At 34.4% G+C, this 25,203-nt stretch overlaps 1 protein-coding gene across 3 annotated transcripts in view; it reads right to left on the bottom strand.

The window, feature by feature from the left end:
• The window catches only part of LOC131690264 (SLIT-ROBO Rho GTPase-activating protein 1-like), a 417,012-nt gene that overhangs the window by 262,397 nt on the left and 129,412 nt on the right, over positions 1-25,203 (bottom strand). The window contains exon 1 of one of the 3 annotated variants that reach the window (XM_058975898.1): positions 13,080-13,729. The exons of the other annotated variants lie outside the window; for them this stretch is intronic. The gene's annotated coding sequence lies outside the window, so the exon portion shown is untranslated. Of the gene's footprint in view, positions 1-13,079; positions 13,730-25,203 lie in introns of those variants that run through there. 3 annotated transcript variants of the gene reach the window in all.

Genomic DNA, 25,203 nt, shown 5'->3' with positions numbered 1-25,203 from the left:
CTTAGTGGAGAAAAAAAAAGTTTTTTATCAAAATTTTCTCCACTACGGAGAAAAAATAGCATAGTACCTCTTGCATTGGCTTGTTATGCCAGACCAAATGTTTCGATTTTACTAGTTCTCATCAGCTTATAATGAGCTCCTTTTCTTGCGGGACATCATACAGAAAACGCATTGCTCGGAAACACAAATAATATTTTCATTTTTTGAGCTAGCGTCGATCAGGCGTTATCCTGGTCCTGTAGAACGGAAGTTCCACCTACTTAACGGAAGGTAGACAACTCATCAGGCTCTTCCATAGGCGTCGCGGAGTTGGTCGTTTTTAAAGGGTATAAGGTCTAGGATTCGCTCCAAGCAAGCGATGCGACCTGCAAAGCATGGTTTATTAGGTAGTAGTTTAGTTGGTTTTCGAGTACACCATCACTCGAAAAGGAAAAGATCTTATTTAGTTTTTGGTTCTTTTTAAACTCTGGGTAGCCGGCTACCGAGAGTATCCTGTTTTCTAAACAAAAGCAATTTGAACTCCACACAGCCGACCGTGGGAGTATTGCCTAGTAAAGCTAATCTTATCTGCGTGATGGGCCAGATCACCATTAATTGCGAAAGCATTCAAAAGAATCGCTATTCCTTTTCTACGATATATTGATTGGGTTGAAGTTTTCACGTGTACAGACAGAGTTATGATAGCTCGAGATGTTATAAATCAAGGAAAGTGTTTCATATTTTCCAAATCGGATTGTTTGTGAAATACACGTATACGAACAATAATATCGAACATTGACGGGAAATACAAAGGATCGTTAACTTGATGCACGGGCTTGTTAGCAATAACGGAACTCGAAATTATATTCATAAAAACACGCGCCGCGAATTTTGGTCATCGATACTAGTCAGATTGTAGTCTTATTGGAGCTGATTTCCAAACAACTATTTATTGAGAAAAAATATTAATCGTAGGTTGTATAAAAACCGAACTTACAGCAGAAAACCAAGAAATAATTTTGAGCTGCCCAAAATAACCATCAACTGTACCGAAAGATTCACTCTGCAAGACGGATACACTAACAGTTTCACGCGCGCGTCGATTATCCCCCTTCCTTGTCAGCATACGACCACAGATCCCAGACGATCTTCACTAATGCCACTCCCGCTCGAAACGAAATTGAGACAGGCTCCAATCCGTCAACCTGTTCAAGTGAACAAATTGACAACGGTTAGGGATAGAACCCGACCCAGTCCCGAGTGTAAGCAAAAAGGACAAAAGGAGGTCTGTACCCCGGTTGGCACCGCGGGGAGGTAAGGGATAGGAGTTCTGTATCAGAGGTGAATGGCGACGTAGATTGGCCTCATGTTACACGATAATACAGCTTTGCCAATCCATGTTGCACAGAGTATTAAATCGTTCATAAACTATGTAGCAGGCCATAAGGATATGGAAGAAAAAAGCTTATAGAACAGTTAGTCAACTTTTAACAGATGCTTAATTTGGTGATACACTTGATTAGTTTTTATTAATCAAGTTAATTCAAAAAATAAGAAGAAAAAGAAAAAAATAATGCTCAATTGAATATCAATAAATTCATCTAAAATAATAAGATTTTTCTCCAAATTGTAGATCTTTTTTGGAGCAGACGACTTTTTAGCAACTTTCGCGCAGGGCTTTCTGTAATATATTGTGCAGTACTGGTATATTTTGGTATCATTCTAGCACGCAAATAGTGTATTTTAAGCATAGCGTGTATCATGAACCCCAGAGATGGAATTGTGCGGACTTGACGAACCTGTATACAGGAACATAATTTAGATTTTAAACATAACCCAAATTTTAACAAAAACCACTTCTCCGCATTGGGATGAGTTTTGTAATGTAAAGGCTTTGAGCAATGTTTTCCTTCAAAGTATAGGCAATTTTTTTTTAAAATTCCAACTTTTGAAACGGAATGGCGCTCTTAGATTGCGAAATAAATAACTTTCAAAAAAAAATATTTCGTTTTACACCAACCACCGTTTATAGTCATCGAATGGGGCGGTACTAACAATACAATAATTTGCTCGCTCTACGGACGAATAGTAAGGACAAATCATGGAACAGAGAAGAACTGCTTTCACAAAATCTTTTGTTATTCATAGTAGTGGTACATGTTACAGAATTAGATACGGGGGTGGGCGTAGCGTATTGGTGATTATCTTGTATGCAGCGCACCTGGGTTCGAGTCCCGACTCCGCACATGGGGTTAGAAATTTTTATAAGAGATTTTTCTAACCAGATGAGGTGAATGACCTTATGGTTAAAACCTCTACAATCGAAATAAAACAAGAATTAGGTACAAAATCGTAGTGCTTATTTCCGATCAAATTACACAAATTATGATCTATTTCGTCCAGCTCAATGGCAGTTATTCGTATTCAAATTGGGAAGCTCGTCCAGCAGAAAACTTTGCAAAAGAACCCCTGGAACAAAACGATAGAATTATTCTACTGCAAAAGCTACCAAAATCGAGATCTGACAAATTCGAGTAATCCTGTAGAATGCATTTTGATACGAATTATTTGATTCGAATAATCCTGCAGAATGAATTTTGATACAAATACACCTCGATAATACATACACCTGCGCTACGTTCAGCGTACGTACTATCGAATCAAGACGTTATATTTCAAAATATTAGATTTTGTCCTTATTTTTCTACAAAGTTTAAAAAGGTAAATTCACATATTGGCGATATTCAGAATGGTAGAAAATGACAAAAAACATCAATTTCATATAGTTCCTTAAGGTTTGTATATTCTCTCGAAAGTTCGTGTGGCTTCCCTTAAATTCTTTTTTTTTTTTTTTTTTTTTCGAGAGTTGTCCTACTGGAGCTGTAGAGCTAGGTTCTCGGAAGGGCTCCCCGTCAGAATCACATACTACAATTTGCAGACGAGACAGGCAATGTCGCCCAATAAAACACTGCAATAGGCCAATTGTAGCGGGGCGTGATTCTGAATGTGATATTCATTGTACGGTTCAGGCATGTGCGGGCGTAGGGAATCGCGTGTATCATCGCGAAGGGCTCGAACATTTGTACGTTAATGTGCTCGATCGCGTGTGCGTTTGTATGTCGCGTGTGCTAACGTGTAACTTCGCGTGCATAAATTCTATTTCATAACCGTGTGCCTTTCGCATATTCGCGTGTGTTCTAGAATGATCGCGCGCGGACCGTGAATCTGATACTTAATTTTTTGTGTACGGTTCAGATTCCAGAAGGAAGTGGGTTCTTCCATATCATTAGAGTTCCCAATCATGTCGTCGTAGAACGCGTGGTCTAGTGGATATGAGCTTTATTTTTTTTTTTTTGATTGGTCCAACTGAATGTATAGACCTAAATTGCTAGAATGAAGGTTAAAGATTTCCGGACGTGACCGATTCATGATCGCGCATTTGCGGGTTGGCGTTTGAGATCGCGTTTGTAACTTCGTAAGTACTAAAACGTTCACACAATTGCCGCAGTGTTATCAAGTTTACGCGATCGCGGGCATAGGTGTGCGTAGATGATCGCGAAGGGCTTAAGCGTTCGTATGTTGACGTGTTTGTCGCGTGTATGTGACTTCGCATTATAAATTCGATTTTGAAACCCTGCGGCGATTTATATATTCGCGGACCGTCATTCTGATCTTTAGTTTTCGGTGTACGGATCACATTCTGACAGGGAGAGAGTTACCCCATATCACTAGAGTTTCCGGTCATGTCGCCATGGAACGTTTTGTCTAGTGGATATGGTAGTTATTTTTCAATTTTATTATTTTTTTAATAATTAACAAGGACCTAGATTGTTTGTACCGAGGATAGATACTTCCGGACGATCCCGATTCATGATGGCGCGGGAGTTTGTAGGTTGACACTTGAGATCGTGTTGGTAAGTTTATGAGTGCTGAGATTTTCACCTTATCACCGGGGTGTAATCATGTTTGCGAGTTCGTATGTTGCTTGGAAAATCGCGAGGGGCTCTAACGTTTGTGCGCTGACGTGATTTTGTAACGTGTGTTCTTGAATGGTCGCGCGAACCGTGAGTCTGATATTAAATTTTCAGTGCGCGGTTTGAATTCTGGCAGAGAGTGGGATCGTTTATATCGATAGGGTTCCCGGTCATGTCGCCATGAGACATGTTGTCTAATAGGTATGGGCGTATTTTCTTAAATGGTCCAGCTGAAGGCATGGACCTAGGCTTCTAGGATCAAGGATAGACTTTCGGACATGACCGATTCGTAATCGCGTGCACGATGGCATTTTTGTAGGTTCCCGCTGAGACCGCGTTTGAGAATGTGTGAGTGTTAAGACGTTCACTATCACCATCTTTGTTGACCCAGCTGAAGGCGGGTGTAGAATGGCAGTATAGGACTCGAAAAGAAGAAATAAAAGACAATATATGAGAGACGTAATAGATTAGATAGGTACAAGATACAGCTGAAGTTATGATCATCACATGAGACATACATTAGTACTTCAAACACTACTAATACTTGAATAGCCAATCACCACACATAGCACATCCTTTCTCAATTATCTATTTGTTACTGGTTGATTGTTGGTTATGAGCTGGTGAATAGAGGAAAGGTATAGAACAGACAAAAGGCTCATATCAGCCCTCCCGGCCTCCCCGACACACCACTATCGAGGCGTATTGTAATCAACATCTTGAAGCGGGCTTCTTATATAAATCAAATCCTCAGTAGTCATAATGTTTGGTGGAATATTAACATGAGAACTAATTAACCTCTAGTAGTAGAACTTGGTGCAAATAAAAACTAAAAAGAGCGAAGGTCCTTATATTTAGATAACTCTATTGAATATATTGTGGCTTGATGATGTTTACAATACCGTCAATCCCATCAACCTGCGAGAGGGAAGTTCGTGTGGCTTCCCTTAAATTCGTAAAAAAAATCCCGTGAACGGAGACTGCACTGAGATAAGCAGCAGTTTCATGAGTTTCGTATAAATTTTCAGAGTTTAATAGGATTTCTCTAAGCTTTCTTGAGCTTCGTATGCTCACTCTATCTCTCTTTCTATTACTGAAGTTAGTAGAACTTCCGTGGAGTTTGTAATACGTTGTCCAAGTTTTTTTTATCTGTTAGCGCTAACTTTGTACAGTGCTCTATGATTTTCGTGATTAATCATCCTATAAGTGAGATTTTTCAAATATTTTTTAAATTTCTTACAAAAGAAATGTATAGGATTCGCTCAAACTATGAAAACTTTTTCCGAGGCCCGGAGCGCCGAGTCTCATATACCAATCGACTCAGCTCGACAAATTGGGACAACGTCTGTATGTATGTGTATATGTGTGTATGTATGTATGTACATTAATCTCATATTATCTCAGCAATGGCTGAATCAATTTTAATGGAACTAGTGAAAGATTCAAACGGTATGATTGGACGCTATTATTTTTGTTTTTCGATACGTTGTTTACTTTCTGAGATATGGGTGATTTTGTCAAAACAAAACAGGTTTTAATCAAATAGCTTTCAAACTTCGAACTATGTTGCACAAACTATATAGAAATAGAAAGCTTATAAAAATAGCTTTCTAACAAGCTATAGATTAACAAAATCCGTTCACGAGCGGCGGAGATATTAAACATTTTGTATTTTTCTTCCTCGCTTACCAATTTTCACTAACTAAAAATGAGACCGTTACATACAGAGTACTACTTTACTGGTGTTTTAGGGGCTAAACTAAACCGATTTTGAATATCGGGGTATAGAAACATGTCTACGTGATTCAAGAAATTCGATTCTGAAAATATTTGAATTATCTCAATAATATATAAACTAGTCCTCAAAAATCAATATGCAAGTTTTTTTCAAAGACAAAATAATGTGTAAATTCACTTCATGACAATTTTTTTTTTCTAGAGTGGATGAATTTATCCCTTGGATTAGGCGTTGCATTCAACCTTGAGGAAGATGTTGGAGGGTATATTAATTCACAGATCAGACCACTCATATAAATATACTTGAAGCATCACCGAGAACAGCTGTATTTTTGAATCCCAAAATTCTAGCGAAAATTTGGCTTCTTTTACAAGATTTAGGTTATACTGGTCATGGCGCAAAAAATACTAGTTGTGTTATTTATAACAAGGGTGTTAGGAAATAAATATATCGCAAAATATGCCTATAAAGAAAAGGTCACGAAACTAACCATCATTTGCTATTTCTCACACGCAACCCCCCCTCTTACTCTCTCTCTCTCTCACACTTTCTCTCACTCTCTCCGTCTCTTTCTTCTTTCGTGTTCATGCCAACTGTGTTACAACTTACATCTTTCTTTCTGTTTCGCTGTCCATTTCTAAGTTCTGTGATAATATCTTCTGCTCATCTGAAACATTTGTTAATCATGTGTGCGATATAATTGTTGAGGTTTGAGTAGACAAATCAATTTTTGTCTGTCGTTACTTTGTAAATTGTTTCTTGCATTTTAGGGTAGAAGAGAGCCACTCACACAACAAGTTTAATATTACATACTACTTGGTAAATAAAATATTTGTAGTCCAGAGAAAATTTGCAAAACGTATGATATGAGAAAACTACAACTATTTTCAAATTTTCACACCCTCAAGATGAAAGGAGTATCCCTCCGAAACGTTAAACAATGGGTAGGCAAGCGACCAAAAATCGAAAACTACATCAACTCCAATTTAATTCAGTTCTATTCAGAGCTTTTATATACACTATGATTAAGAAAATTCATGGCAATCTCAGAAACATATTTAGCTTAAGCTTTAGCTGGGATATATAAATGTCTGAAAAATTTGAAAAGAGACATTCCACGTGCATTATTTCAACTGTTCGTACCTCTTTTGAATTTTGATTGCAATATGCTCAAACATGTCATGTGAAAAGTAAGAACACCCATTTTTGTAATGATATTATTGAAAATACATATTCATTATATTGGTATGGACTGTTATGAAGAATAACGGATCAATTCCCAAAAATATCCACGAAGGAGGAAAAGAAGTCTCCCAAAGACCCCACTCTCCGGATGCAAGTACAATGTTTCGTCTAACTTATCGTTGTCCCAGTCACAACTAGTGGAGAGGCGTTTGATGATTGAGTTCTCCGTATTGTACAAGTAAATTAGCGAGGATTACAATCATACCTCATGCATTGGACAGATTGTTCATCTGACTACATTTTTGCCATGCACAATGACCACTTGCTTCTCCAGGAATTTAAATACTTATCCTGATAGTTTGAACCATTTCTTCTTCATAGTATTGGTTTGTATAGGACTCATTTATCCATATTTCCTGAACGAGAATTCCTCTGTCGCTCTCTGTTTAAAGGACTTGAAAGCACCTTGTTTTACTTTACTATTTCGAATTGCGCGTATTTACGTATTCTGTGCAAAAATCTTTTTCTCTGGAATATGTGACCAACAAGACAACTTGATGACTAATCAAGGTCAATCAAATAAAGTAGAAACACCAGATAATCTTAAGCGACGCTGTCAAATATAAAATAGAATGGAAACCCTAGAAAGTCCATTGTATATTAATCAGCCATTGTTTACACAATTCATAACCTTCTGATACAATGGTTCTCAAATTCGTACAATCCAATGTATTCATTTGCTTTATTCATAAATGGTTTTTAATTTCAATAGCTTTCAGTTTCTTCATTTCATGGATTTCATTCGTCTTGTTTATTTTATTTATTTTGAATATTTGACAAATTTAATATTTTCGTGCATTTTATTCAATTCATTCTTTTAACTTATTTTAGTCATTGTTTTCATTCTATGCATTCTATTCGTTTTTCCAGTTCATACATGATATTCAGTTTATTTATTTAAATAATGTACCTTTTTCAGTTTTATCCATTTCATCCAAATTATGTATTTGACACAATTTGCTTTTTTTCTATTAATTTATAACTTTTTAACCTCGATTAATTTTTCATTTTAATCAATTCATTTTGTTCCACCCATTTTTTTCGTCGTTTTATTCATTTTAGCAATTCTATTTGTTTTGTTTATTTGATTCGTTTGTTTTATTTAATCGTTTTAATCAATTCCTTTTTTTCATTTTATCAATTTCTTTTCATTCATTTTATTTATTTCATCAATTTCATTCATTTGATTAATTGTATTCTCTGGATTCATTAATTTGATTAATTTGATTCATTTGATTCATTTGATTCATTTGATTCATTTGATTTATTTGATTCATTTGATTCATTTGATTCATTTGATTCATTCGATTCATTTGATTCATTTGATTCATTTGATTCATTTGCTTCATTTGCTTCATTTGCTTCATTTGCTTCATTTGCTTCATTTGCTTCATTTGCTTCATTTGCTTCATTTGCTTCATTTGCTTCATTTGCTTCATTTGCTTCATTTGCTTCATTTGCTTCATTTGCTTCATTTGATTCATTTGATTCATTTGATTCATTTGATTCATTTGATTCATTTGATTCATTTGATTCATTTGATTCATTTGATTCATTTGATTCATTTGATTCATTTGATTCATTTGATTCATTTGATTCATTTGATTCATTTGATTCATTTGATTCATTTGATTCATTTGATTCATTTGATTCATTTGATTCATTTGATTCATTTGATTCATTTGATTCATTTGATTCATTTGATTCATTTGATTCATTTGATTCATTTGATTCATTTGATTCATTTGATTCATTTGATTCATTTGATTCATTTGATTCATTTGATTCATTTGATTCATTTGATTCATTTGATTCATTTGATTCATTTGATTCATTTGATTCATTTGATTCATTTGATTCATTTGATTCATTTGATTCATTTGATTCATTTGATTCATTTGATTCATTTGATTCATTTGATTCATTTGATTCATTTGATTCATTTGATTCATTTGATTCATTTGATTCATTTGATTCATTTGATTCATTTGATTCATTTGATTCATTTGATTCATTTGATTCATTTGATTCATTTGATTCATTTGATTCATTTGATTCATTTGATTCATTTGATTCATTTGATTCATTTGATTCATTTGATTCATTTGATTCATTTGATTCATTTGATTCATTTGATTCATTTGATTCATTTGATTCATTTGATTCATTTGATTCATTTGATTCATTTGATTCATTTGATTCATTTGATTCATTTGATTCATTTGATTCATTTGATTCATTTGATTCATTTGATTCATTTGATTCATTTGATTCATTTGATTCATTTGATTCATTTGATTCATTTGATTCATTTGATTCATTTGATTCATTTGATTCATTTGATTCATTTGATTCATGTGATTCATTTGATTCATTTGATTCATTTGATTCATTTGATTCATTTGATTCATTTGATTCATTTGATTCATTTGATTCATTTGATTCATTTGATTCATTTGATTCATTTGATTCATTTGATTCATTTGATTCATTTGATTCATTTGATTCATTTGATGCATTTGATTCATTTGATTCATTTGATTCATTTGATTCATTTGATTCATATAATTCATTTGATTCATTTGATTTATTTGGTTCATTTGATTAATTTGATTCATTTGGCTCATTTGATTAATTTGATTAATTTGATTCATTCATTTGATTCATTTAATTTATTTGATTCATTTGATTCATTCATTTGATTCATTTGACTCATGTGATTCATTTGGCTCATTTGATTCACTTGATTCATTTGATACCTTTGATTCATTTGATTTGTTTGATTCATTAGATTCATTTGATTTATTTGATTCATTTCTTTCATTTGATTCATTTGATTTATTTGATTCATTTGATTCATTTTATTCAATTCTTTTTCAGCCATTCTTATCTATTTATTTCATTCAATTTGTTGGTTTGAGTCAATTTAATAACTTAATTTAATTTTAAAACTATTTTTAATCATTGCCTAATTTTTTTCTTTTAAAGAGCTAGTCTAATTTGATTTATCTATTTCATTAATTTGATTTACGTTAATCGTTCTACTCATTTTATGAATTTGGTAACTTTTTTGTGGTTTTAATTTTGTTTAATTAGATTTGTGTTATTTTCTATAAATTATTCAATTTATTCATTGTGAACTATGATACTGTGTTTATTCCGTCTCTAGTTGGGTGCCTACTTAGCATAAATTTTGCACACCAATGAATGATCCAACGATGATATGTGTAAGAAATGTCTCATCTCACTGATAGGTGGATTAAATCGTTTTTTTTGGTAAAATAACTGAGCTGAAGCCTTTGGAAAAGTTGTGGAGATTGCATTCATGAATATTTTTTCAGAATACGTGAAATCTCTTCTTGTAATGCTTAAGAAGTTATAGCTTTTCAATTATCATTCCTACGGGTTTAATGTGTTCTACAAAGTTATTTCAATCGTCAAAATACGCTATTTTTATAAACGCATATTTTTCATATCTCGAGTATTTTTGAAGATATTGGACATTTAGAAAAAAAAACAATAGTTATTTTCAAATCATCTATAACTCTACTGGAGACCACGAGAGACAAGTGATCTCTTTTGAGTTTTATAGTGTTGATACAGCATTTCTAATTGCAACTAGAGTCGGCTGTACGTATTTGCCCGTTTGAAAGTCATTATTTTTAACCCTTTTTCAAATTTTACGAAAAAATACCAGGTAACTTCTAAGCCGCAAGAGATAGGCCGATGATCTCTTTAGAAAATATATGTATCTTGACAAGACGAACAACTCTCTGGAACACAGTGAAGCTTTATGTACGATATTTAAAAAGTTATTTTGAAAAAAAGTTTTTAAAACATTCACTAACAACGGTCAGTAACTGCGAGTGTACTATAAATAGAGATTTTTGGTCTGCAGTAAAGATCTTCCCAAAAACAAGTTTCGGAGGACTTCGTCCTATTTTTTTTAGTTTGAAAAGAATTGTGGCAAATATCTCACTTCAAATCATCAAAATGTAGATCTTGGATCTTCATAAAACATCCTAGAAGAAAGCACTACTGTAGGCTTTACCTTTTTTGCGCATGGCGAAAAACCAACGTGCAGTGGTAGGAAACGCCAAAAAACGTGAACCATAAACTAAAGGGCAAACCATCGAATATATTCACAGGGAGTCTTTGGAGGAATTGTTCGTATGAATATTCCCTACAATCTCATGAAAATTAAAATTAGGCATGGATTGCAACGATCGTATTAAAAAAAACTTTTTCTACTGACAAGGTATAAAGTTGGTGTCTTCAACTAAGTTTGAGAAATGCCCGTAATAAAGAATTTTGTTGAAGAACTTGAACTTGTAGCACTAAAGGATATCGATTTATAAAGCATTTTCTATGGCATTCCCCTCAAATTTAGTTATTTAGCCATAGATTTTCGGTAGTTTTAAATGTTTTCAATCATCGGAAGTAAATATAACGGTTGGTGAAGGAACAAATATTTAACTAAATTCTTCGTATTTTTTAATGATAGACGGGATCGTTCTGGTAATTGAAAGATTTATTTTGTGTTCTTAGGGCTTAGATAAAGTTCGTAAAACTTCTTTGAGATGCATAGAACTTCTATAAACTGTGTTGTAGTAATCTTTACGCCCATATAACTGTTTTAACATTCATACAATTCTCTTGAAGTTTACAAAATTTTAAGTTTTAACAAAAAATATGGCTAGTTTGCACTATAAATGCAAAATATACATGCTAAAGAGAGTACTATAGAGATTTTTCTGTACCATACACCAAGCGATTCAAAAACTTGGCAACAAAAGTATAAAAGACACTACAGTAAGTGCCCAAAACACTGATAACAACAAATTAAGAATAATCAATAATAAAATATAAAAATGACCCAAAATATGGACTCACTGCATCGCCGGTTCTGCTCTTTTACCATTTGACAAATAGAATAATGCGAAACCTGTGCCTATCCAGCCCGTGGTAACAGGATAGTCACGAAATAATATATGTCTACGAGTTATCACGTCTCCTCGCAGTTATTTCAGTGGTACTGCGTATTTCTAGATTTTATAGTTCTATAGCAGAAATAAGAACACTTGGCTCTAACCCAATATAATTCAAAAGGACAGTACTACCCAAAAACAGATACACATAATTTAAATGCGTTCCTCTAGACTGCCTTCGCTTGCGTCACATAAACTGTGTGGGTTCTACTAACGCAATTCTTTCCCAATTGTTCAGAAACTTGTAGCACAGCCAACACGTCATCCACAAACGAAACACAAAACATTCAATTCCCGATTCGGTTCCATGGGATGCCCGCATAAGCGGCTTATCTCCTCCACACCAATTCCGTGCTACCATCGATGTACGCTAAAACGCTATAGTTACAACCAAGAAAATACCATTTTTTTTCTTTCACTAGCCTACTTCAAAGGACACCCTTCCCACCACACAGCCCAGCACAACACAATATCCGCACATTAGTCGCACCGGAATCGGGAAAGAGATGAAGAATTAAAGCCTCAAGTATTTCACCACGATTTTCGCTTCTCAGGCAGGCAGTTCTCTATGCTCTCTTCTTGGCCTGCTTGGCCCCGCTACACAACACGCTTGGGGTCATGGCCTACTCCACCAGCAAGCAGCAGCAGCAGCAGCGGAAGACAGCCAGGACCGATGGGCGCTGGGAACAAAGTCGTACATCACGAAGGCTTAGAGATCGCTGGAGGAAAACATGGCAGCGAAAACGGATGTTTGTTTCGGGAAGACTGGAGGATTCTGCGGTTTAGTCAAGACTTTTTGACTTTAAACATTTGACGTCAAACGACTTATTTTAGCATGAAAAAAAACCGGATGAAGGCGAAGGTAAAGAAGTACAAAAACTGAATGATCAAGTTTCGCTTTTTTCGGGAGATTCATCGCCTTAGGTTCGCACAATGGCTGCGTTGGTGCTACGACATAAAAACCACAAAAAACGACGACGACGACGAAAAGGTGCACGCAGAAAAAAGAGACCTGATCTGGTTTTAGGAATATTGGTTTGATTGTTCTGGGAACAGGTTTCAAGATTGAATGATGTTTCAATTTGATACCGTCCCCAGAAACAGCAGGAATTGAAATTCTAATGAGAATTTGATTCCTTTCAAGGTTTTACTTACGTTATAATCCAATTTAATCCGTACGGATTGTGCGAGTGTTATTTCAGTGAATTACACAATTTCGATGAATCGTCTCACATTAATTCCTATGCAATATCACACTCTACTAGCACTAGCACTTCCTGGATCACTGGATGAAAATTTTCACTTCCCTATTGTCTGGTACGTTTTTCCACAGTCACGCCCGCTACCAGAAGAGCAGGGAGATTTTCTCCGACCGACAGTGAGAGCACATTCCACTAAGTGCAACAAAACGATGGGAAAAATGTTCTCATATAAATCATAGGCAGTAATTGCAACACCAACAACAAACACACTAGAGATTGATCCCGAAGTGGTCCTCCAACCCCTGCTGATTGCCAACTCCAACAGGGAGAAAACAGGTTAAATCCACAAAACAATGCAGTTCCCGAAATGCATCAACTGATTGTCAAACTGATTATCCCTTCAACGCTCAGTTTAATAAAACACTTTAAAATTCACACCAAAACTCCGTCCGAATCGTACGCACTTTGATAAAACTACACGGAACCGAACCCGACTGCACTCGGCATCGCCATATTTGATTTTGATTTTTGTTTCAAACTGCCGGGCCCATAACACCGTACGTACGTAGCTACTATACTTGTCCTATAGCAGCAGAAGACACACACAGCCACGCTCAGCCGTACCGACTCCGACGGGATGATGATGGTGATACATGCAACGCAAAATAAAGAGCGCTCTCTTACACAAAGTGCGAGCATTGGAATCACAAATTCATGCTCGCCAATGTTGTTAACCAAGGGGAAAAGCAAAAACAAAGTCACAAACAGTCACAACCAACCACCCTCAGCAGCATCAGCTCGATCACCATGGGAGAGCATAAACAACAGAAACGAGTATACGACGAAATTTTTCATTCATTCTTTTAAAGTACACCCGGCCACTCAGAGTAGAGTGAAGAGTTCGAATAAGAGCATATTATGCGCGAAAATTCTTCATTTGGCAGGAAACTCATGAGCGTAAGATGCTGAGAGATATTGACACATGCAATATATACATACCTACATGCTATTTTCCTATGCTTCACGGCGCAGCATCCCGAACCAAGAACGAGTTGTAACATCACCCACTGCTACTATACCTAGTTGAGAATACAATCAACCGTGAGTATAGTCATTTTCAGTGGAAAACCGACGAAAACAAAACACGCACACATTATTGGAGAATCACTCTCTCTCACTAGCGATTGATCTGCCTTTTTGAACTGGTGGCATTGTCCAATTCATTCAATAATAAATACCATATAATATATGGTAGCATATTATGGTCGGTGTTAAGCCAACCCGCATAAACGAGATGGACTATTTGCATTATTGTTTTTCCACAATATGTCATATTGTGATTCGACAATAAACACACCATACCATAAATTGTTTCTGCCATTTGAGGTATTGTTTTTAGCCGGGTAACCATTTGGGGAATATGGCGTTAGGTTATGTTACAATACAAAAACGACGATTTTTTCTAACTTTTTTTTGTGGACAATACATGTACATTACTACAAATAGTCGCTTATTGCCGAGTTTCTACTCTTTCTCGTATAGTTCAAATATAGTTTTCTGGCGAAATACTATACAAATAAAAACGTATAAATCTACGGTGGGATTTTGAAGCACAATATTGGAAATAGATATAGTGTTTATTATTATACTGACCATGTTAATCATAGGTTACTATAATGCGACAATAATACTTATTGTAAAAACATGTATGATTAATTTAGTAGAAGCGTGCAGAAACTACTTTATCGACGCTGTCAAAAGGGTAGGCAAAAGTAAAGAACCTTTCAATGTTGGTATTTTGCGCATATTGTATCACATTTGTAATGCTCGCGTATGGTTTCAACTCTAACAATATTAAATATTTGGGATATGATTACCTGCCATCTGGAAAATGTCGAGTTGAACGTTGACATCGGTGGTACTGCCGCTTTATCCAATTGAGCTATTTCGGCTATCGAGCAAAGAACACAATTTGCTTCATATTATTGGGGGCTCATCCCAGCATCTTGAGTTGAGCAAATCGGAATTAGCTAGTACCAATAATTATGAGTGGCATAATGAGTAACCATGACCATAGAAGAATGGAAACATACCATATCGCATATGGTTGAGACTACCATACAGGATGTGAATTTGTTCAAATACTTATTAATTCGAGTTGTTAATTTTATGACCAAAAGAGAAGTAATCATCAGGTAGTACAGTAGTCCCCCAGATTGTAGCATTAATTTATTATTTTTTGTGCTTTTACCATAACAAAAATTTTGTGCTTAACATTCTGACCATTTATTTTAGCAACCCCGCATAGCTAAAAACCATTTGACATAGTCCGAACAATAAACATGTGTTGTGGGATATAGTACCCATTAGAGGTGTTGCTTTTGTAATGTTCCTACAATATAAACTTAGATTTTATTCAATGAGTATAACAATAGTTCTACGATATCTCCAATAGTAACGACGAATTGAATGGTTAAATTATAGTAAAACGTTATCCAGTACCATATGTGATATTGTCCTTGTTGATGACCATGTTACACAAACAATATCTGATATGGTTTCGCTATCGAACAAAACAGTAAATAGACATTACGTGGGATTATTGAAATATATTATAATGTACTAGGACATCCTCTTGTGTAAATATTTAGAACATTAAGCTTATTATTTCTATTGCTATCATTTACATAAGGTTGGCCGAAATATTTTTGAAAATTGAGAAAACTACGTATTACCTGGGATTGAACTTTTATGTGATATCATAAATATATAGAGTACTTATGCAAATGGTTACAATAGAAATAATTGATTTATGTTCTAAATATTTACAAGAGAAAGGTTCCTAACACATTACAATATATGGCAACAATTTCACATAAAGTCTATTTACTGTTTTGGTAATAAGCGAAACCATTTCAGATATTGTTTGTTTAACAGACGAACCATTAACATGTCCATCAACATGTACAATATTTCATATGGTTACAGTATTGGATATTGTTCTTCTGTAATTTAACCATTCGATTCGTCGTTACTATAGGGGATATTGTAGAACTATTGTTATATTCATTGAATAAAATCAAAGTTCATATTGTAGGAACAATACAAAAATATCAACTCTTATGGTTACTATATCCCATAGCATAGGTTTATTGTTCGGACTATGTCACAAAAGGTAATTAACTATGCGGGAAAGAGGACCAAGCGCTATTTTGAGGAACCTGCCTAAAAATCGCCATCGCATCCAATGTAGCACTAAAACACCTACATCAATTTATTTTGGGTAACTCAAATAGTACTCGAAAGGAAATAAATATCCCTAAACTTTCAATGATAGTGGTAAATTATCCGAAAATGAATTTGTTTTGGTATATGTGAGAAATATTTCATTTTTTGTTAGAATATTTCTGGAGAAAATTTAGAAATTTAGCCTCTCTTTCGATTATTACGACGCCACCATAGCACTTTGCACTAATTTACCAGTACATATCGAAAGCCGACGGATTACTAGAATATTATGCAAAGAGTTGAGTACAAAATGTTGAAACGCCCGAGTAATGAACAGAAGAGAAAGACCCCAAAGAGAATCTCTTATTGTTACTTACGTCCTATTCTAATTTTTCTCTAGGTTTCAAGAGATCTATGTGTTTTAGATGTTCAGATATTGCAGCGAAATGACTTAGTTAGAAAGCTTTTAAAATAACTTTCTAAAAAGCCACAGATCTTCTAAATCCATTCACGAACTAAAGTTTATCATTTATATTTACGCGTTCAAATATTACACCTGAAAATTCTGTTCTGTACAAAAGTCATCTGTTTGTATTAAACTTTTTGTATTAAACATCATAGTGCGTGGACAATTTGAAATAAAATAAATATATTTTTAGAAATCTGTGACCAAAAGACATCTATGAATTCCAAAATAAATTGAGCGTTCCAGTTTCCTGATGATTTGCTGAGGTCGGTTACTCAATAATGTAAAGCACCAGATAATCCTAAACGACGCCGCAGAGAAAAAAATGGAAGCACTAGAAAGTGCATTATATATTAGGAAGCCATTCTTCAAATAATGGGAATTTCCCAAGCATTTTAGAATTTTCTGAAACAATGGTGCTCGAATTCGTCTAATTCGTTTTATTCATTTACTTTATTCAAATCATTTTTGTTTTAGATTTGAGATTTCGTTCTATATATGAATTCAATTCAGTTTATTCATTTCATGGATTTTATTGGTTTTGCTTATTTCATTCATTTTGAATATTTGGCGGATTTTAAATATATGATCATTTCATTTTAATCATTAATTTTATTCAAAACATATTTTATTTATCTTGTTCATTTGAGTTTATTTTATCATATATGTTATTTAAATCATTTTTGTTTTAGATTTTATTCTTTATATGAATTTTTTCAACTTATTCATTTGATAAACTTTATTCGTATTGCTTATTTCATTCGGTTTGAAAACAGTAATTTTTCGATTATATCACTATGCGTTTATATCAATACTCATTTATATCACCCTTGATCATATCACGATTTTGTTTCGATTATATCACGCTTTTTGAAAAACAGACAAGGCACACTACGTTTTGATCCAAATAAGCCACATGTTGTGTTAAAAGTGCCAGGATTTCTTTTACAATTGATTTGCTTATTTATATGTAGGGTAATGCGCCTATTAGTGGGTTTCGGACTATTTCGTTAAGGGTTTATATATGATGAGGTCGGTCAAAAAGTCGAACTTTTTTATTCTTTTAACTCAAAGCATAGATTCTTAAGAAAGTTTCTTAAATTTTAAGTCTAAGCAGCGCTGTTCATTTTGTTACTTCACGGGGGCGGAACGCGTGGCACGAAACTTCAAACGTTATGCACGTTATTTCGAAATGATGCTTTACCAAAAAAGTTGTTGCAATGAATAGGAGTGCCGAAATATCTTTCGGCCAATTTCAATTTTTGTTTTAAAATCTTCATAACTTATTTGCCGTGTCCTTAATAGGGGGCGTCTGCACAGTGGCTCGGCTTAGAGCAAAATCTTGACTAAAATCAAAACATTGTCGTATCAGTACAAATAGGACGGTTTTATGTAATTTTGATACGTTCAATTCGTTTTTGATATAAAAATGCATTAAAAATAAATGTTTGCTGTTCATTAGGGTGGCACAAAAATAGTTTTTTGTCGAAACCGCTCAAAAATTAATTTAAAAGTAACTGTTGTGCACTAGATTCGTTTTTGATATTAACCATATTGGAAAAAAGAAATTCTCACTCATTAGGGTGGCTCAAAAATAACTATTTTTATGTAATCGTTCATTGTAATGTTCGTTTAATTCGTTTAATTGTAATGTTCGTGCGCTGAATTTGTTTTAAATATTAAAACATGTTAGAAAAAATCCTCTCTTATTAGGGTGGCTCAACAACTATTTTGTCGTTGCGGTTAATATTTTTTTAGTAGTATTGTTTGTGCACTGCATTCATTTTTGATATTAAAACATAAGAAAAAACACTCATTAGGGCTAAAAAATAATTTTGTCGTTAAGGTTCTTATTTTTTTTGTTAATTTTGGTACGCCGCATTTATGTTTGATATTCAAAAGAGTTCTTTCAACTGATTGTTATGTATCAACGATTCAAATAGGATGGTTTTGAATAACTTTGGACCGTTGAATTCATTTTTGTTTGGTTCACACATAATGAGTGTTTTATGATAAAGTATCTCGGGGTTAGTTAGTCTACAGGAAAAGTCTTGAAATGATTGTTGCTTCATACTCCATCACATCACATGTGATTTATTCAACAGATTTTATTTTATTTGGGTTATTTTTGAACGCTGAATCGATTTATCTACAAAAGGTTGAGCAAAAGATTATTTAAAAAGATACAGTTTGATTTCATGTTGATAAAAATTCTTATGTTTATTCATATATTTAAAAAATTAAGCATAATTTATTTTAATCTTCATCCGATTCTATCCGATGTGTTCTGCTTCATGGAAAGGATACTATCAACATCTAAGTGATTACTTTTTCCAGTCGGCTCCCCTCGTTTGGGCGTTTCGTGGATTATCCTCTCAATATTATTTAAAAGCTGTGTATGTCTTCATGTCATTATTGTAGTTATAAAATAAAAATTAAACTTTTATATCAATAAATACCACGCGTCTCCATTTGCAGTTTCTTTAAATTTTGATTTCTTATCGCAATTTTTCGAAAAACTACCATGAGCTCATGTGAAAGAGAAAATTCAAAGCTTTCGAATGAGTATAGTGCGATAGCAGGCGTTCGAGGGCGTCGTAGTTGTTAGTTGTTTTAGAAGTTCATGCTATACTAATGACAAACAGCTATTTGAATAATGAACAAACAAACTAGCACATAATTTGTGGTAATTTTACGATGTAATTTAATCAAACGAATAATTTTGCTAAAGTAACCTATGCCATAGGAACAACTGTTTTTTTCGAAAAACAATAATAACCGGACAAAGTTTCTATGAGCAGTTTCTGCAAAAAACATTGGAGTTACACCCTTCTAAGAGCTGCGAAAAATTCATTTTTTATCCAAATAGTTTAAAATCTTGCAAAATTATCTTCGGCACATAAGCCAACACCAGAAAAATATTGACGAACATATCGCGTGACTTTCATATCTGGACTTAAGTCCGGGCTCGTCCCACTGTGGTCTGGTGTAGCGGATGAATAAATAGATTTCCTTTTTTTCGCTTGTTAGTTATCCGCAGGAAAATCTAACAAAATAATAAAAAATACCCAAGATATGGTAGATTTGCCGAGATTAGCATTTTCTCTTGGAGTGATATGAATACTTTTCTTTTGGAACGACAACATCAACAATTGGAGATGGGACTATTACTTTTGGGTGGTTTAACAATTTTATAAAACGGTACGAGCTACGTAAAGTGAAGCTGTGTGGGGGAAAATATCCGCTGTTGCCATACCAATGCGTTGAACAAAGATGGCAGACGCTGCTCCAATCAACTGCTTCAAATGGGTAGTGGCACATTACCCTACTATGATTTATTCTTTTTGGCTTACTTTAACTTCTTATTACTTTTTGATTACAGAAATACATGGGTTAATGCTTGAATGTAAGCTTTTATTTTGTTTAGAATATGTCACACTAAAATACAGACCGACGTGATATAAGCGAAACATTACTGTATTTGACTAATTTTAAATTACTATTATATATTTTATTCGTTTTATTATTTGGAATAATTATCTTTATTCATTCTATGCCTTTTATTGAAATCACTCATTTACCTCATTTTATTCGTTGTTTTCATTTTATTCGATTTTCTAGTCTACATTTCGTTAATGGGGATTTTCATTGAAAAACCCCGGGGCAGTGGATTGCACTGGTGCATTGTTCTTCTTATGGGTCTAGTACTTCTTTATATTGGAAAAATTAATATTTAAGTTTATATAATATGGATAATATTATTCCTTTGTTTGTCGATCTAGTAAACTAGCTTTTTTAAAACTTATGAATAATTATAATTGGTGTCAGAAAATTAATTTTTAGTTTATGATGTATTTCTGTTCGTTTAATTCAATTAGTTATATGTACAGCGCTGTTCCAAAAAATAGCAGCGCTAATACTTTTTCGAGTTTAATGTAGAATACTCTTATACATTCTACTCTCCAATAATATTGTATGTCTTTGTCAGTGATGTATAGTACAAAGAGTAAAACGTGCCACTTTTTGGTATCATTGAATTATTGTTTACAAAACATAGCTTTAATTTCTGAAGAATTTCTCGCTGACTACAAAACAGAACATGAAATGATTTTGCGGAAGATAATGCGCACTTCCCTCCAACCTGGACTTCGCACTTTCGAAGTTCGAGTGACCAAACTGCTACTGAAAACTGCGAGCTGTCAAAACACATGTATTTCAAGTATTAGAGATGGTACTTTCATAGACAAGACCAGTCGAACTAACCAGTTTGTGAGAAGAATTTAATAGAATAGAAAGTGCGCAGTGCGGTTTGAACCCAGTTTTTAGTGCCACAAGCAATTGTCTTCTAAAATGTGGACCACTGATCTTATGTGTATCTAAAGGGAGAGTCTTTCGATCGTGTTTAAACTCAACGAAGCTAACATCGAAAACAAATCTAATTGAGATAAAATTGTTCAATAAATTCATAGAACAATGATAGAATTTTGAATGACATCGGTTACATAGGATCCCCGAGCAAAAATATATTTCGAAGAAAATTAAATTGAAGAAACGTTTTGTTTTGCATTCAAGATACCTAATTACCAATGCGAAACTGGCTAAATGGTGTCTCCGAAGGTTTTCAGTAACGTTACAAGTCTGTTCCTCTGATGTTGTGTGTTCACTGATTTACCCTCCTAAAAGGGATTTGTTTTGAGCCAAAAATTGAAAAAATATCTAAAAAATTGATCATCAAAATGTTAAAAAAAATCAAATGTTCTTAACCCCCCGATAGAACATTTCAAAGTTATGCTCAGATGAAAGAGGAGCATCTAAGCTTTCGATTAGTGAGTAGTTTAGCGATTCTGATTTTTTTGTCTAAATATTTTCTACCAGAAACACCGTGGATATATACACAATATTAGTTCAATTAAAAATATTGTTAAACCATGATTTTCACTGACAGTACAGTAATTTTACAATAATTTACAGTTAATTCTAGTGTTATGCCACAATACAAAAACAATAAACTTTAAGGTTTCAACAGTAAATTTCAATACAAAATTGACTTTTACAGTGAAAAAGGGAGTGGTTACGCATCTTTACATTTGAAAAATCGATTTTTCATATATTTGTTTCTCGAAAACAATAAAATTTAATGTGAATTTACTGCATCAGTTTTTGCTGAGCAGTAAAATTGATTGTTATAATAAATATCATGGCAAAACTACTGCGAGAACTCTGTGTCGAACAATGTTAAAACAGTAATAACTATATTTATTGTTTTATGATTGTTTGTAGGGTAAATGCTATCGCAAAATTTAATCCGGGTTCTGACATAAAACGTCGTATCGTTTACTGTAATGACAACCATCATAAGTCCTCAACATAGATGCACAATATGCAATGTTCTACGGTATCCGCCCGATAATTATAATTCTGTAATGTCTAATCCTCGATAAGCCTTCATATGTCTTCAATTTTCCCGCATCAAGTCACAAAATATTGCCAGTTCGATGTTGATCCTTACATAACTATCATAAGGTACTTACTAATTATTACACCACACATCATATAATACGTTTGGCACTTACCTGAAAAAAGAAGGAAAAGAAATTATTGATTAGATATGGGAAGTAGTAAGTATGGTTTAGGTTATTTTCAAAACAGTAATTTAACCTCTCAAATTGAAATTTAAATTTCTTGTCGTGAAAGCGTTATAGAGAGCTAGGAGAGAAAAGTTTTGTAGGCTTGTTAAAATTTATAGATCAGATATATTTGAACCAGACTTGACAGGCATGAAACTCTCTAGATAACTAGCGTGTTTTGGGCCAAAACATGAATAAAACAAAAGCTATGAAATTGATTTGTATAATTTGTGATAAATAAGTATGAGGAAAAAGAATGTGTCCATTTTTAAAAGATACGTTGCTGTAGCAATCCTTAGGGGAAGCAGGGAACATCAAAATCCAGTACAAGTTATACAAAAAGATTTTGCGTCATGTAGTGTTGTGATTAATATCACTCCATGTTAAAATAAATAATGAGAAATAATGGAACGCTTCTGGATTCATTTTGCAGGAAAAAATAAAAAAAATCGTTGTACACCATATTATTTGTTGATTTATTATCGTTTGTAAAGTTAATCATATTGTTAAAATCTATTAGAGATAGCTTGATAAAAAAAATAAATTAATTATATTTGGAGTATTCAAATCACGCCACCCGACAGATCTATTGGTATTGTTTTGCGAACAACTTTGTTTTTATTTACATTCTCCCGCTGCTACACGGACTAAAAATATGCTCCGTTGTCAACGAATCTTTTTTGCTCACTACCACATAATGGAAATTACTGAATGAAAACACAGTTACACGGTTTGCCATACATGTGCAATCAAGTCGCACTCTCCCGCTCTCAACTCTTGATTTTTCTCTGTTTTCTGCAAATACTCAATAATTGAGTTTTTCAGTTATTTTCCTCCTATCAACAATTCACGTTTCTCATCAAATTTTTAAATGATGTGTGAGAGAGAAACTTGAGCGTCTACCACAGTTGATTCCCACTCACGCGGCAGGTAGAATCTCACTTAGGTGATACGATTAGCTCACGTTTTTCACCCAACAACCGTTTCTGCTGGAAGGCAAAACGTAAACAAAAACCGTTCACACACATTCAGCCGGTCGTTCGCGGATCGGGAGGGTGTAAAGAAGAAAAAATACATATTATGCTAATACCTCATGCCACTACTGCCGTGTCGTGCCGCAGTCACCACCGGTGGAACCTTTCACGCTAGTTTTCATTACCTTCTTGCTCACGTTACCGGGTCGGACTTTTCGACTTAATTCCGAAGGTGTACGTCGCGGTTAGTTAAATTTAGACTTTCTTCATTTTGTGCACTTTGTTTCCTCCGTTTAGCATTCATGCGATCCAGACGATGTATGCAAATAGGTATGTTTATAGAATTGATATATTACACCGGGCGAAGAGGAACGTGATGCGATGATGTGGAAAAACAAATTAGGCTTTGTATAGAAAAAAATGAGAAGCTTCCATACACTTGGTGGATACCTCCACAGGGTTTCAAATTTTCATGCAGGCATATGTGTCATGAAGAGTAAGTTCATCGTTGCCACTATTTTGTTTACTATGTAAATAACAAAGAAACGTTCACAATTGAAAAAACATCTGTTCAGACTTATTCTCTTTTCGTATCCTGACCACGTGACTTTTCAAATTTTAGTTCATCGCCTTTGTTCCACTGCGTCTCGTTATCGTTTTTTTTTCGTCACTAGCAAGCGGAGCGACAAGGTTCATAACAGAAGAAGAAATCTTTTCATCAAAAATGATCGCCATCATCATGTTTCTCTGCAAGTCCCCGAAGAGACAAAGAAAGAATCACGATTACATCTTGGTATTTCGAGGACCAACTGAAGAGCAACCGCAGTGACGGCTGATGAACTGTTGAAGGAAAATAAAAATCACGAGTAAAAGCGCAACGAGCTGAAAATCAAGCAATGTGATTCAAACAAAGCAAAACAACCGCAGAGCAACTGTCAAACCAGACCAGCCAAACGAGACCCCCGCTGCTGCTGGTAAGTGTATACTTTAGTGTTCGGTTCGGTCCACAAACGCTGCGGGGAATCACTTATTACAGCAGAACATCCAGAGTTTGCAACCTTCTAGGACCCTTGGATGAATTGGATTCGTACCTCATTTTGGTACCGGAAAACTGATGAGTTTATGAGACTTTGTTTATAGGGGAAACAAGCTTTATCCTTGTCACCGATTAATAGCTACTCGACCACCATGATTATCGATCATATGGTAGCTGTGCCCTAATTCATCTTAGCGCCTCTATTCATCCTTTGAACACATTAGTTAGAGCAGTGCCTGAATAATAAGGGTGCATTGTACTCGACTTTTCGCTTCACTCTAACGCGAGTATTTTACATTTTCCAAACCAGATTTTTTGTTGATCTGCTTCTTGAGAACGAAGCAAAGATATTGATACCTATTTGAGCGGAATCCAATCAATGTAAGCCGAGTTATAAGCGAAATAGTGTGATATCGTAACTAATGAGATGAATAAGGGCACGTCTACCCTACATACTTTCATCTTATAATTATACGCGTCGAACAATGTCCACCGTCGGGATGAAGGACAATTGAATACGGTCGGCACGCATTTATAAAAAATACACAAACCAGCGTACTAAACAGTGTTGCCACATGTACAAGGTGTAATTATTGTTTGGATCTGATTCTGCACTGTGCATTTTGTAATACGTAATCCTAACATAATTACTAGATTCATACAGCTTCCTAAATTATCCAATACAGTCTCTTGAATTACTGTATAAAATCAGGATTTGTTAAAAAATATTGCATTTAGTTCTGATT

Source organism: Topomyia yanbarensis, chromosome 3, assembly GCF_030247195.1.
Source record: "Topomyia yanbarensis strain Yona2022 chromosome 3, ASM3024719v1, whole genome shotgun sequence".
In the NCBI taxonomy this organism is placed as follows: Eukaryota; Metazoa; Arthropoda; class Insecta; order Diptera; family Culicidae; genus Topomyia; species Topomyia yanbarensis.
Note: the sequence above shows the minus strand (reverse complement) of the source record. Positions and strands in the feature narration are given on the sequence as shown.